General features: G+C 36.3%; 1 pseudogene; it reads left to right on the top strand.

The window, feature by feature from the left end:
- Nucleotides 1-1391: 1391 nt before the first annotated feature.
- On the top strand, nt 1392-9705 carry LOC143440930 (vomeronasal type-2 receptor 116-like; annotated as a pseudogene).
- The last annotated feature ends 2658 nt before the right edge of the window (nt 9706-12363 follow it).

The raw sequence follows: 12363 nt of genomic DNA, 5'->3' as shown, positions 1-12363 counted from the left end.
TACAAAAAGGATAGAAAATCACAAGCATCAAGACAATTAACTCATCCTATCAGTAAGTATAAAAAAGTACTAAAAAATTAAACTAACAAAGACATAATTCAACCAATGTATAAAATAAATTCTAATTTATAGAACTAAGAAAATTCAATGAACTCTATTAGCAATATTCTCCTATAACCCAATGAAGTACCAACCATCCAGAAAAATGTATCCAGTGATGATGGATAGATGGAATTAAAGACTCCACTTGATTCCTAGTGGGAATATAAATCAGTGTGGCCATTATGGAGACCAGTACAAGATTAAAAATCAAATTCAATGCCCCATATGTGTCACACATTGTAATCTAACCCAGTTACTTAAATTAGTATATCAGACATACATTTGTAATGTTGCAAAGTACTAGAAGTCAGTACTATATCAAAACAAATAAGAACTAGATATGAATGAAAAATATAAGTATATACTAACAGGAATAAAATACTCTCATTTCATTTGAGTAAAATATATGAAATTGTTCTCAATCACCTTAGTGAGGTGTGAATAAACCTCAACCAAAGAAATGTTTCATCAAAAGGCAGTCACCAACAGGGGCTGAAGATCAGGCAAGAGAACAGTATTATAACACAGACTGAGAGTGAATGTATTCCTGGTACTGAGAGTGGACAGGACGAGTGTTGAGCCTGTATAATTCCAGGTGCTATTGAATTTTTACATACTGACAGGTTGTCCTGATAACAAGAATCTTAGTAAGCTTGAGGAGATTTTGCAAACATGAATATCATACAATAGTATATGAACAACAGAAAGCATTCTCAACTCCTGCCTCAGTGTTGCAAATGAGACTGCCCTTCCAGACACTACACAATGGAAAGCATAAATCCCATGATTCAAATCAAAATCTGACTGACATGGGACCTTTATGACCTTCTCAACTCTTGTCTTACTATAAAAGTTCTGGTGAAATACATGATCATGATAGCCAATTGTGTTCATACTTATCGCCGTTGACACATGATCTAGCCCAGATGGCTGAGGAAAAGATTGTCATTGGAATTCATGCCATAGATAAGAATGAAGTCATGGCACCTGAGTATGGAAAACACAATCTTCACAACATGTTTTCAGAAATGTGTTGATCAAAATTTTCAGACCTCAGATGCAGAGCCTGAGGCCCTAATTTTCCAGATGTACCCTGGCAGCAAGTCACGGGATAAGTGAAAATAAAATATGGAATATAATTAAATGGATCTCCAGACTGCAACAGTATTAAAACAGATGCATAGGTGTAGGTGTGTGTGTATGTGTGTGTGTGTGTGTGTGTGTGTGTGTGACGTTTGTCTTCATGAGAAATTGATTTCACAACTGCTTCATATAATATCCTAGCAGACATGAAGAAGCTGTTTGTTTTCACTATTTCCTTCTTCATCCTCAAGTTTTCTCTCGTCTTTTGCAGTTTGACCGAACCTGGTTGTTTTTGGAGAATAAAGAATAATGAAGATGATGATGGACATTTGCAAAATGACTGTGGGTTTGTTCTTATAGTGGATGACATACCCATGGAAAAATCACATTATAATAACACCATTTTTGAGTAAGTCATCAACTTAATTACCATGTTCAATGTCATGAATTAGCAATATGTAGCTGTGCATGCAAACTGTGATTTTTCTGTCCTGTTCTACCCACAGTAACATTAGTAAGTACTGAAAATTAACTCTCATGTTACTTACAGTGTGATACTTTCAAATGTGTCACAGTTTAGTTTGGATTTAGTATATTGAGCTCCAATTCACAAAGCTGGACAATGAGAAAATGTAAATTCTATAATTTGCCTTCTTGTGGATTTCATTTGCTGAAAGATGCCATTGCACAAGGTGTCTTGATCTGCCTTGAATTCACAATCAACACCACTATAAAGAGTTCAATATGAAGAGGCTCTATCACTGTCTATTTTCAATTGTCTGCCCAGGGTTCCTATATCAGCATGCATTCTAAAGACCTTCATAAAAATTATTGAATATTGGTCTTTATCAGTTGGGCATACATTCATACATTGAAATACATATGTGTGTAGTATACATGATTAAATGTATAATATTACAAATATAGTTGTGAATATACATGTAGAAAACCTGCCATGTTTGAGATTCTGTTACTAGCGTATTATTTTGGTCCACTTGTGCATATGTACAGTCACAGACTAGTTTATGATCAGTATCAGATAGGTGGTCAATATTGCTATTAATTAGTGAATAAATAAAACAATAGAGAAATTCTAGGAGGATTATTTTACTTCCTGTGTATAAGAATCTCTTCTCAATGTCTACATAGTTCTCAGATTTCGTGTGTGAGATGATATCAGTGGTGACAGCAGATCAGAGTTATGAAGGAAGAAGTGTTGAAATAGCTCACCTAGTCACTGTGTCTAAGACTTCTTTCTTTTATGAACTGAAGTTTCCTGTGCTTTACTGTCTCTGATGCTCATCCCATCTCTTATTAATTTCTACATCTTTTGGACTTTAAGAATACATTTTCCAATTGTTAGCCACAATACACTGTGCAAACTTTGATACTAATGGTTGCATCGTATTACTACTATCTTTGGATGTTATTTCAGTATGAACTGTATTTTTGTTTTATCCTATGTTATTCCACACCTCACCAGTAAAATAATAGAAATTCTCATTAATGACTCTTTTACAAGCAGTAATAATGTTTATAATTGAAATATATGAACTATGTAAATCCACGTTTGTGGTTTAAAATGAAAACAGCTCTAAAGACTCAATTGAAATATGCAAATCTGAGCAAAAGTGCATGTTTAGTGTTTTTACTCCTCATGAGAGGGAAAAGCCAATAGTAATAGATGTACTAGGAGGCTGTGATGGAACATATGAACACATTTCAAGTCGAGAAAAGATCTCAGTGCACAGACATCATGTAAAGGATGGCAGAATATTAGTAAAACTGAGGTGGTAAGAGAAATCTGATACATTTTTTAGTACATCGACATAGTAACATTGACACTAAAAGGCAACATCAAATTGATGTGTAAACAAGCCCTAAAGGATAATAACATTGTTATGTGGTATATTTTCTCATTTTGCATATTTCAACTGGATATATAAATTTAAGTGACATGTATCATAGAGAAATTTATGAAATGAGCATTTTCTTAATATTTAACATGAAAAAGTTTTTCATATTTTCCTATTTGTAAAATTTTACCACAGATTAAACAAATTCTCTCATAGAAACATGAATAAATTGTTTTCGTAATCTTATCGTTAGACAATTTATATAGATAAATTTTATATAATAAATTTTGAATACTCTACCTGAAATAGTACTATATGATAGCTCTTGAATATATTTCTTAATGATTTACTCTTAAATATTTTATGTTCTTTTACTATGCTTCAATTGTAAACAATATCTTGTATGCTTTGAAACATACTTTTGTACTCAGGTATTAGAAATAGAATCCTGAGGGCCAGAGAGATGGTTCCATAGTTAAGAGCAATAACTGTTCTTCCCATGGTCCTGAAGTCAATCCCCAGCAACCACATGGTGGCTCACAACCATCTGTAATTGGCTTTGATGCCTCCCTCTGGTATCTCAGAAAATAGTGACAGTATACACACATGTATAAAATAAATAAATCTTTTTAAAAAGAAATGGGATTCTGAGTTGTGGATATTGTTGCATATATGTCAATGATATTTTAAGGTACTAAAATATATGAAAGTTGAATGAAATATCTTGAAGTATTATTTGATTCTTAAAATACTTGATATGATTAAGATATTTGATATTTAAAATTTTTAAATAAAAAAATTAAAAAGAATGTGTTATGGATTAGATATATGGTTCAAGCCATGGGGGTTTGTTTCTGTGGAATTAGAACTCTAAGACTATTGTATAGTATGGAGTCTTACTCTCTAGGTATGTAATCAACTCATGGGTGACATTCAGAGATAAATCAAGCTCTTTATGGATTTTCATGAATATAAAAATTATCATATCAGACCAACCTATGTTTATGAATTCTTATATTGTTTTCAATAATGTCTAATTACCCAGGTTTATTTTTAGAAAAAAAAAAACAGAATATAGACAGAAATGTATCATGTCTTGTAGTGCAACATTTACTGCAATTGAAGAGAAAATTTCATGTTTTGTACATTCTTTTTAATCATCCCTGTGACTTCCTTTAGAATACCACCAAGAAAATATGAGGTTTTTTTGGCATTGTTTTTTGTTACCAATGAGATCAACAAAAATCCTCTTCTTTTACCCAACATGACTTTGAAATTTTCCATCATTATGGGCATGTGTGAAGATACATTTGGACTTCTGGATAATAAATATTTAGAAAAAAACAGTACTTCGAGGTTTCTTAATTATGACTGTATACGACACCATACATGTGATATACAACTTACAGGACCATCATGGATGACAGCCTTAAAACTGGCAGTTAGTAATAGAAAACCAAAGGTGAGAATGTGTGACACTGGATGAGTTAACACCTTCTTTATTCCATTCCATGTTTCTAGGAAGAAAACTTGGGCAGCATGCATTTGTGAGTGTGCTGTTATACATATTTTGAAGGATTAGATACTCAGATAATAGATGTATTGGGGGAAGAGGCAAAAGTGTTTCCTAGACTATTCAGACTTTTCAGGAATATTATGGAATCTGATAGGAATAATACATAATATTGATATGGGAATGATACTATCCTTAATAGGAATTCTGATGGTATTCTGAAAATAACATTACTCATATATAAGACAAAACTTTCTAAAATCATATTCCTCTTGTGGATGTTTTCATTCTTTTTTCCATATCCTTTAGGTTTTTTTTGGACCATTTAACCCAAACTTGAATGACCCTGATCAATTTCCCTATGTCTGTCAGATAGCAACCAAGGACACATGTTTGTCCCCTGCCATGGTCTCCTTAATGTTTCATTTTAAATGGACTTGGATAGGAGTAGTCATCCCAAGTGATGACCAGGGTATACAGTTTCTCTCAGACTTGAGAGAAGAAATGCAAAGACATGGGATCTGTTTAGCCTTTGTGAATGTGATACCAGAAACCATGCAGCTATACTTGGCAAGGGCTACGATATATGATAAACAAATTATGACACCATCAGCAAAGGTTGTTGTCATTTATGGTCAAATGAACTCTACTCTAGAAGTCAGCTTTAGAAGATGGGAAGATTTAGGATTATGGAGAATCTGGATCACAACTTCACAATGGGATGTCATCACATATAAAAGAGATTTCAGCCTTGATTTCTTCCATGGGACTGTCACTTTTGCACACCACCATGGTGAGATGTCTAAATTTTGGAAATTTATACAAACAATGGACACCTCCATATACCCAATAGATCTTTTTAAAACTAAACTTGGGTGGAATAATTTTAATTGTTCAACCTCCAAAAACAGCAATAGCACAATTGATCATTTTAAATTTAACAACACATGGGAATGGTTAGCACAGCAGAGATTTCATATGGACCTGAGTGAAGAAGGTTACAATTTGTATAATGCTGTGTATGCTGTGGCCCATACTTACCATGAACTCATTTTTCAACAAGTGGAATTCCAGGAAAAGACAAAAATCATAGGAATATTCCTTGACTGTCCAAAGGTAAAGTTTCTTACATTTCATTATGCTTAGATTTATTAATGTGATATTTTAAATGGCCCCTGACGAATTCACATTCATTTGTTAGAGACTATTCTCTCAATAAAAATATTTCTATACTACAAATTCTCTAATGAATATTTCACAAGGATAACATATAATAGGACAGAATATTTATTGTATAAATATCAGTTACTTTTTTGAGAATTGGTCTTAACATTTTAGCAAATAAGTTTAATATTTAAAATAGGAGTCAAGAGTTTTATCGTAAAAACCTTAAATTAACTAGACTAGAATAATTTTCTCAAGAATTGATATATGGACTATGATTAATAGTTATCCATTTAAAGTAACACTTATAAAAACACAATTGATGAAGACCGGGCCTTTTATTTTGTTTATATTTATTTCACTTATGTATGCTATATGTACATTATTGATGAACTGCCATTATTTTTTCCACAACTTCCAGACATTCAGGCTTCCAGCTTATTCTCACATTCATGATTTCACTTTGTTAATAATTTTTACTACAAATGTGCATGTGTGCATGCCCATGTGCACATGTGCACACGCACACACACGCACACACCATGTTCATTGTTATTTGGTAAGCATTTGTTCTATCACTTTTTCCTTAAAACATTAATATGAAGTATATTAATTTTCAATTACCAATGAGATATATTACATTTTACTACATGGACTAACTTTAGTACAGCTGTCTTTCTGTAAGCTGTTTAAAAATCAGGGGACATTCTCAATTTCACATTGCCTTAATTGATATGCATATATAATCATGTAATGATGCATCTCATTTAGGTGGCTTCTGTTCTGAAGACCAGAGTATTTATGAACCCTCTAGGAGAAGTGGTGAAGATGAATCATAGAGAAAGTCAGTGTGCCATATATGACATTTTTGACATTTGGAATTCTCCACAAGGTTTTGGATTAAAAGTGAAAATAGGAAGCTATTTTCCTTATTTCCCATAGAACCAAAAACTTCATATATCTGAAGATTTGGAGTGGGCCACAGGGATAACATCGGTGTGTATGTCACAATTTTCATTCTTTTCAGTATACCTAAAATGTAAATATGTGGCAATGTAGCATTAGCTCTGTGGTTAAGATCAATCGTTGCTCTTGCAGAAGGCCCATCCTCAGTCACCAGCATCAAAATTTGGTGACACACAACTTCCTATAAATCAAGGTCACAGGGATGAAAGGCCTCTGGATTATACATTCTTATTCACCCCACACTATGTAAACAAGTTTATGAAATATATGTATATATATGACTATTTGTATATATCATAAAATTTTGTGATTTGATGTAAATATCTTGATAGCCTAATGAAAAACTGCATATACCAATTAACAGATATATTTCTCCACATTTAAGGCTTTTTTAAGCTCATAAAAACTTCTGTAAGAGTCTTATACAACATACTTTGTTCATATTCATCAAACAAATTTTCCTGATCTACCCTATCATCTCCCCCACCAAATGCAGTATCCTTATTTTTTTATTTATACATCATGTGATAGAAACTGGTACCACATAAATATTCTTTTTGGATTTAATCAGCTTAGAAAGGAAATTTTAATATCTACTACACAAGCATTGAACATATAATATCAGATAATGTAGTAAATATTTTGTAACATTCAAGGCAGTACACAAATTAATAAAGTACCTGAAATTGATCTGATGCTTGATGGCAGTGGAATATGTATAGTCATATCTGTTAATGACCATGAATATGTATGTACATATACATGTGCATATGTTTGTGTAAGTGTACATGATGTATGTGCACTTGTGTATGATGTATACATATATGATGCATATTATATATGATCTATATCTATACCTAATACATCAGGTTCCAACCTCTACTTGTAGTGTGACATGCACACTTGGATTCAGGAAAATTCATCAGGAACAAACACCAGACTGCTGCTTTGATTGTGCTCAGTGCCCAGAAAATGAGATTTCCAATGAGACAGGTACATATTTGCAAGCAGGAAAAAATTTCTTATTTTGAGTATCTTCTCTTTCCAAACTAGAAATGTGAAATGGCCTACCTAGATGGAAACTGAAGGCCTGAAATCTCGATTTCAGAATTTAATCCTTTGAATGGTTTCAAAAGTTTTGGACCAGAAAATAACCTGAAATATATTCTACAAACAACTCATTTTTCTCACAATATCATAGTTATTGATTTTATATTTTGCAGAAGACATTTAGGGGGACAAACATCTGTCACTATTCATAAACAAAATATTAGGCATAGTCTATGCATATGTTCAGTCTTCCTAATTCCATGTACAAAGCAGCTTCACTATATGATTGGTTCCATAATCTTTCTCTCCTATCAGCCAGTTTTGTCCCTGGCAAGATGATCAGGATAACACTTGTTATTTAAGGAAAAACACTTTAGAAGATTAGATTGATTAGAGGAAAAAAGCATTTGCTTTCAAAGAACTAGAAGAACAGTGAAGATATCAAGAATGCACACAAAGATGTGATAGTGCTCACCAGTAATCACAGCCTAGCTAAGGAAACAGAGATGAATGTGAATGTCCATAAACTTCATGCCATCCAGCTTGGAAAGTGTAGTTGGGAAAAAAGAGACCTTAACACAATGAGGGGGACATAGATAGGTGTATGAGCCATACAGCTTCAATAAGGGAAATACTGCTTTATGCAAACATCATTTGCATAAAGAATTGTATGCTCTTGTGCATATGTGAATATATAGAGGGCACAATCCATAAAGCCAACAAAGTGCATAATGCATTTCATCAGTTGGCATTGAGAACTATGTCTGCCAATCACTCAGATCTGTAACTAGTAAGTTCAAGGTTAGTGGAGATTATGTAAACTATTATTCATAAGGCACTGAAAAAAACAAAGCGCTTCCTTCTTGTTTAAAAATATAAGTATTTTTTCTGCTCCATTCCCCTTATTGGTGGAGATTTTTTTCATCACAAAACAGGTTAATAGGCAGCAACGTTAAGTTACTGGTTCCTAGAGCAAAACGGAATGTAACAGATAGATGTTCAACAACAAAGTATTTATGGAGATATCCTCTGGATAACACAAACTCTAAATTATCAAGTACATGATTATGATACCTCATGAAGGTCTGTTGTTATTCACCAGCAGATATGGAACAATGTGTGAGATGTCCAGATGATAAGTATGCCAATTTTGAACAAACCCATTGTCTCCAAAGGACTGTGTCATTTCTGGCTTACGAAGATCCATTGGGGATGGCTCTAGGCTGCACAGCTCTGTCCTTCTCTGCCCTCACAGTTCTAGTACTAGTCACTTTTGTGAAGTACAAGACTACTCCTATTGTGAAAGCCAATAACTGCATTCTCAGCTACATCCTGCTCCTCTCTCTCATTTTGTGTTTTCTCTGCTCATTGCTCTTCATTGGACATCCCAACAAGGCCACCTGCATCCTGCAGCAGACCACATTTGGAGTATTTTTCACAGTGGCTGTTTCTACTGTGTTGGCCAAAACAATAACTGTGGTCATGGCTTTCAAGCTTACTACACCAGGAATAAAGATGAGAGGGATGCTGGTATCAGGGATACCTAATTTGGTCATTCCCATTTGTACCCTAATTCAACTTGTTCTCTGTGGAGCCTGGCTTCTAGCATCTCCTCCCTTTATTGACAGAGATACACAGTCTGAGCATGGGAAGACCATCATTGTTTGCAATAAAGGCTCAGCCATTGCATTCCACTTTGTCCTGGGCTACTTGGGCTCCTTGGCTCTGGCGAGCTTCACTGTGGCTTTCATGGCCAGGAACCTTCCTGACAGATTCAATGAAGCCAAGTTCCTAACATTCAGCATGCTGGTGTTCTGCAGTGTCTGGATTACATTTCTTCCTGTCTACCACAGCACCACGGGGAAGGTCATGGTGACTGTGGAGGTCTTTTCCATGTTAGCTTCTAGTGCAGGGGTACTAGGGTGTATCTTTGTCCCAAAGTGTTACATTATTTTAGTTAGACCAGATTAGAATTCTCTTGAAAAGTACAAAGGTAAATTATTGAAACTTTAACAATTTCAAGTGTTAGATGATACTCAATACATCTTGTTGATGATACTAAAGGAGTCCTAGTAACTCATACAACAACTTTAAATAATGTCCAAAGTCAGTACTTACAACACAGGACAATACTGCCTAATGTAATACCAACTACTAAGTGTGAGTTTCATTCTTGAGTACACAATCCAAAACATATTGAGATTAGAAATCCTCAACTGAGGAATGGCTTCCATTATTCTGACCCTTTTCTCCACTTGATGTTTTTCTGCTGGAAGTGGACTCTACTAGTTCCTTCTCCCTACTTGTGAATATTTCATTTAAGGTCTCTTTTTTGAGTTCTGAGAGTCTCTTACCTCCCAGGTCTCTGTTACTTTCTAAAAGGTACCTCCAACACCCACCCTCAAAGGTGGCATATTTCCATTTATTCTGCTGGCCCTCAGGGCTTCTTTTTGTCTCCATTTCTATACCTCATCATGTTCTTGTTTTTCCCTCTCCCTTCCCTCTTGAACCCAGTTCCCTTGCTCCCTTCGGCTCCCATGATTGTTTTTCTTCATCCTAATTAGGAATGAAACATCCTTCCTTACTTGGGCCCTTCTCCTTATTAACAGTTTTGTGTTATGTGGATTGTATCCTAGGTATTCTGTACTGTTTTGACTAATATCCTGTGGGGCAGTTGACTGTTAAAGGCATCTGGTACCTAATGGAGCACAGGCTTTAAACATGGGTCACTCTCATGGACAATAGGCATTTTGTTATGCTCCTCTGTTCCTGGCTCTTCTCACATAGCTACAGCCCCCACAGCCTCCTGCAGTGAGGTCTGTGACCATCAGTCACATAGTGACAGTACCCCAAGCCTTCCCACATTTAGATAAGGTCCCCTTAAGATCTCAAGCTAAGTCAATAGGCAGTATCTGCTGTCATACTCTGACCCATCCCAAAACTGTATATAAGAATTCTATCCAGAAGGAATAAAGGTGTGCAAGAATTACTCTGTCATCTGAGAGCTTTTGTCATAAGAGCTATGACACTTGGGAAAAGATCTGTTCTCCAAAAATGCCAGGAGGCCCTTCCCTGCACTCCTTGCTGGATAGCAGGCCTCTGGCTGGATCAGCCCACCCCAACTCAGCACAGAGTGAGGGGAGCACTGTCTTGGAACAACTGAGGTGGTGACAGTGAAGAGGAAGATGGAGGTGGATACAGCTGCAGCAGAAGAGGAAGCAGAGGTCCTTGACTCTCCCCGCTGGCACACTCTCCCATTTGCCTGAACCTTTGCATGGCAAGGCCAGAGATCTCTGTGGAAAGCCTCCAGCACATAGGCCCACAATATTCACTTAGTGAGTACATACCATGCATGTCTTTTTGGATTTAAGTTACCTCATTGAGGATGATATTTTCTAGTTCTACGCATTTGCCTACAAAACTCAGAATGTCCTTGGTCTTAATAGCTGAACAGTATTTCATTGTTTAAATGAACCACATTTTCTGTATCCATTCTTTCATTGTGGGACATCTGGATTGTTTCCAGCTCCTGGCTATCACAGATACGGCCACTAGGACAGAGTGGAACATGTGCCCCTGTGTCATGTTGGGGCATCTGTCCAAGAGTATGTGTCCAAGAGTGGTAGAGCTGGGTTTTCAACTGGAGCTCTTTCCCATTTTCTGAGAAACCTCTAGAATGATTTCCAGAAAGATTTTACCAGTTTGCAATCCCACCAACAATGGAGGAGTGACCCGAACAACAGGTCCTATGTTATTCGTGAGGGACAAGGAGGATTACAATCTGAAAGAACAGGTGAGAGAGAGAATGGACTCAAGGAAGCAAATGCTTGTCAAGAGTCATATATTTGGGCACAAAGTGCTTATTTATAATACATTTTGCAAAGGGAGGGGTAAGAGGAATCCAGGTGATGGGAAAGTACAGAATCTTCTTGGCCTGTGCCCTGAAACAATGGCGGTCTAACTGCTTACTTCAAAAGATATGGTACACTGCTTTACATCTATAAATCTATTTGTAACTATCAAGCCGAACCTTGTGGTTGCCAGGGAGATGAAGCTGCAGGGGACATTGTGCAGGTGGGGAGAAGTAGGGGGTGAGGGTAAGAGGCGAGGGTCCTGGCTTCTGACATCTCCCCCTTCTCTGTTAAGATGGAGAGGGCATCTTGTGATCAATCCCAACTACATGAGTTTAGAATTTGGAGGTCAAATTTGGGGGGTCTTGGACAAGTTCATAATCCCAAGACATTGATGTGAGACAAGTCCCGTTGATGGTCGAGGGCTTTAGGCTATCGACAATGGGCAACATCAAGGGACCCTGAGGTGGGTGAAAGGAGGGTGAGGGCCCTGTCTTAGGCTATGTAGGCTGCACCCACTCCCAGCACCATGCACTCCTTTCTGGCTGCATTGGGTGGTCCCCTGGGAAGTGGACCTACAATAATCCCATCATTGGGCTAACTCACAGCCATCCTAATCCCTGTGTGAATGCCTAGGTTATCAGCCATTTGTCATTTGGGGTGTAATATTGTCATAGTGGAAGACTCCCCCATATTAGAGGGCCACATCAAAGGCAGGCCTTAGTTTAGGAAAAAGTCATTTTTTGTCAGGGTGATCAAGAGGCCAGGCTCCCTAGCA

Source organism: Arvicanthis niloticus, chromosome 30 (assembly GCF_011762505.2).
Source record: "Arvicanthis niloticus isolate mArvNil1 chromosome 30, mArvNil1.pat.X, whole genome shotgun sequence".
Classification (NCBI taxonomy): Eukaryota; Metazoa; Chordata; class Mammalia; order Rodentia; family Muridae; genus Arvicanthis; species Arvicanthis niloticus.
The sequence above is the reverse complement of the archived record's forward strand: the minus strand, read 5'-3'. Positions and strand labels throughout refer to the sequence as shown.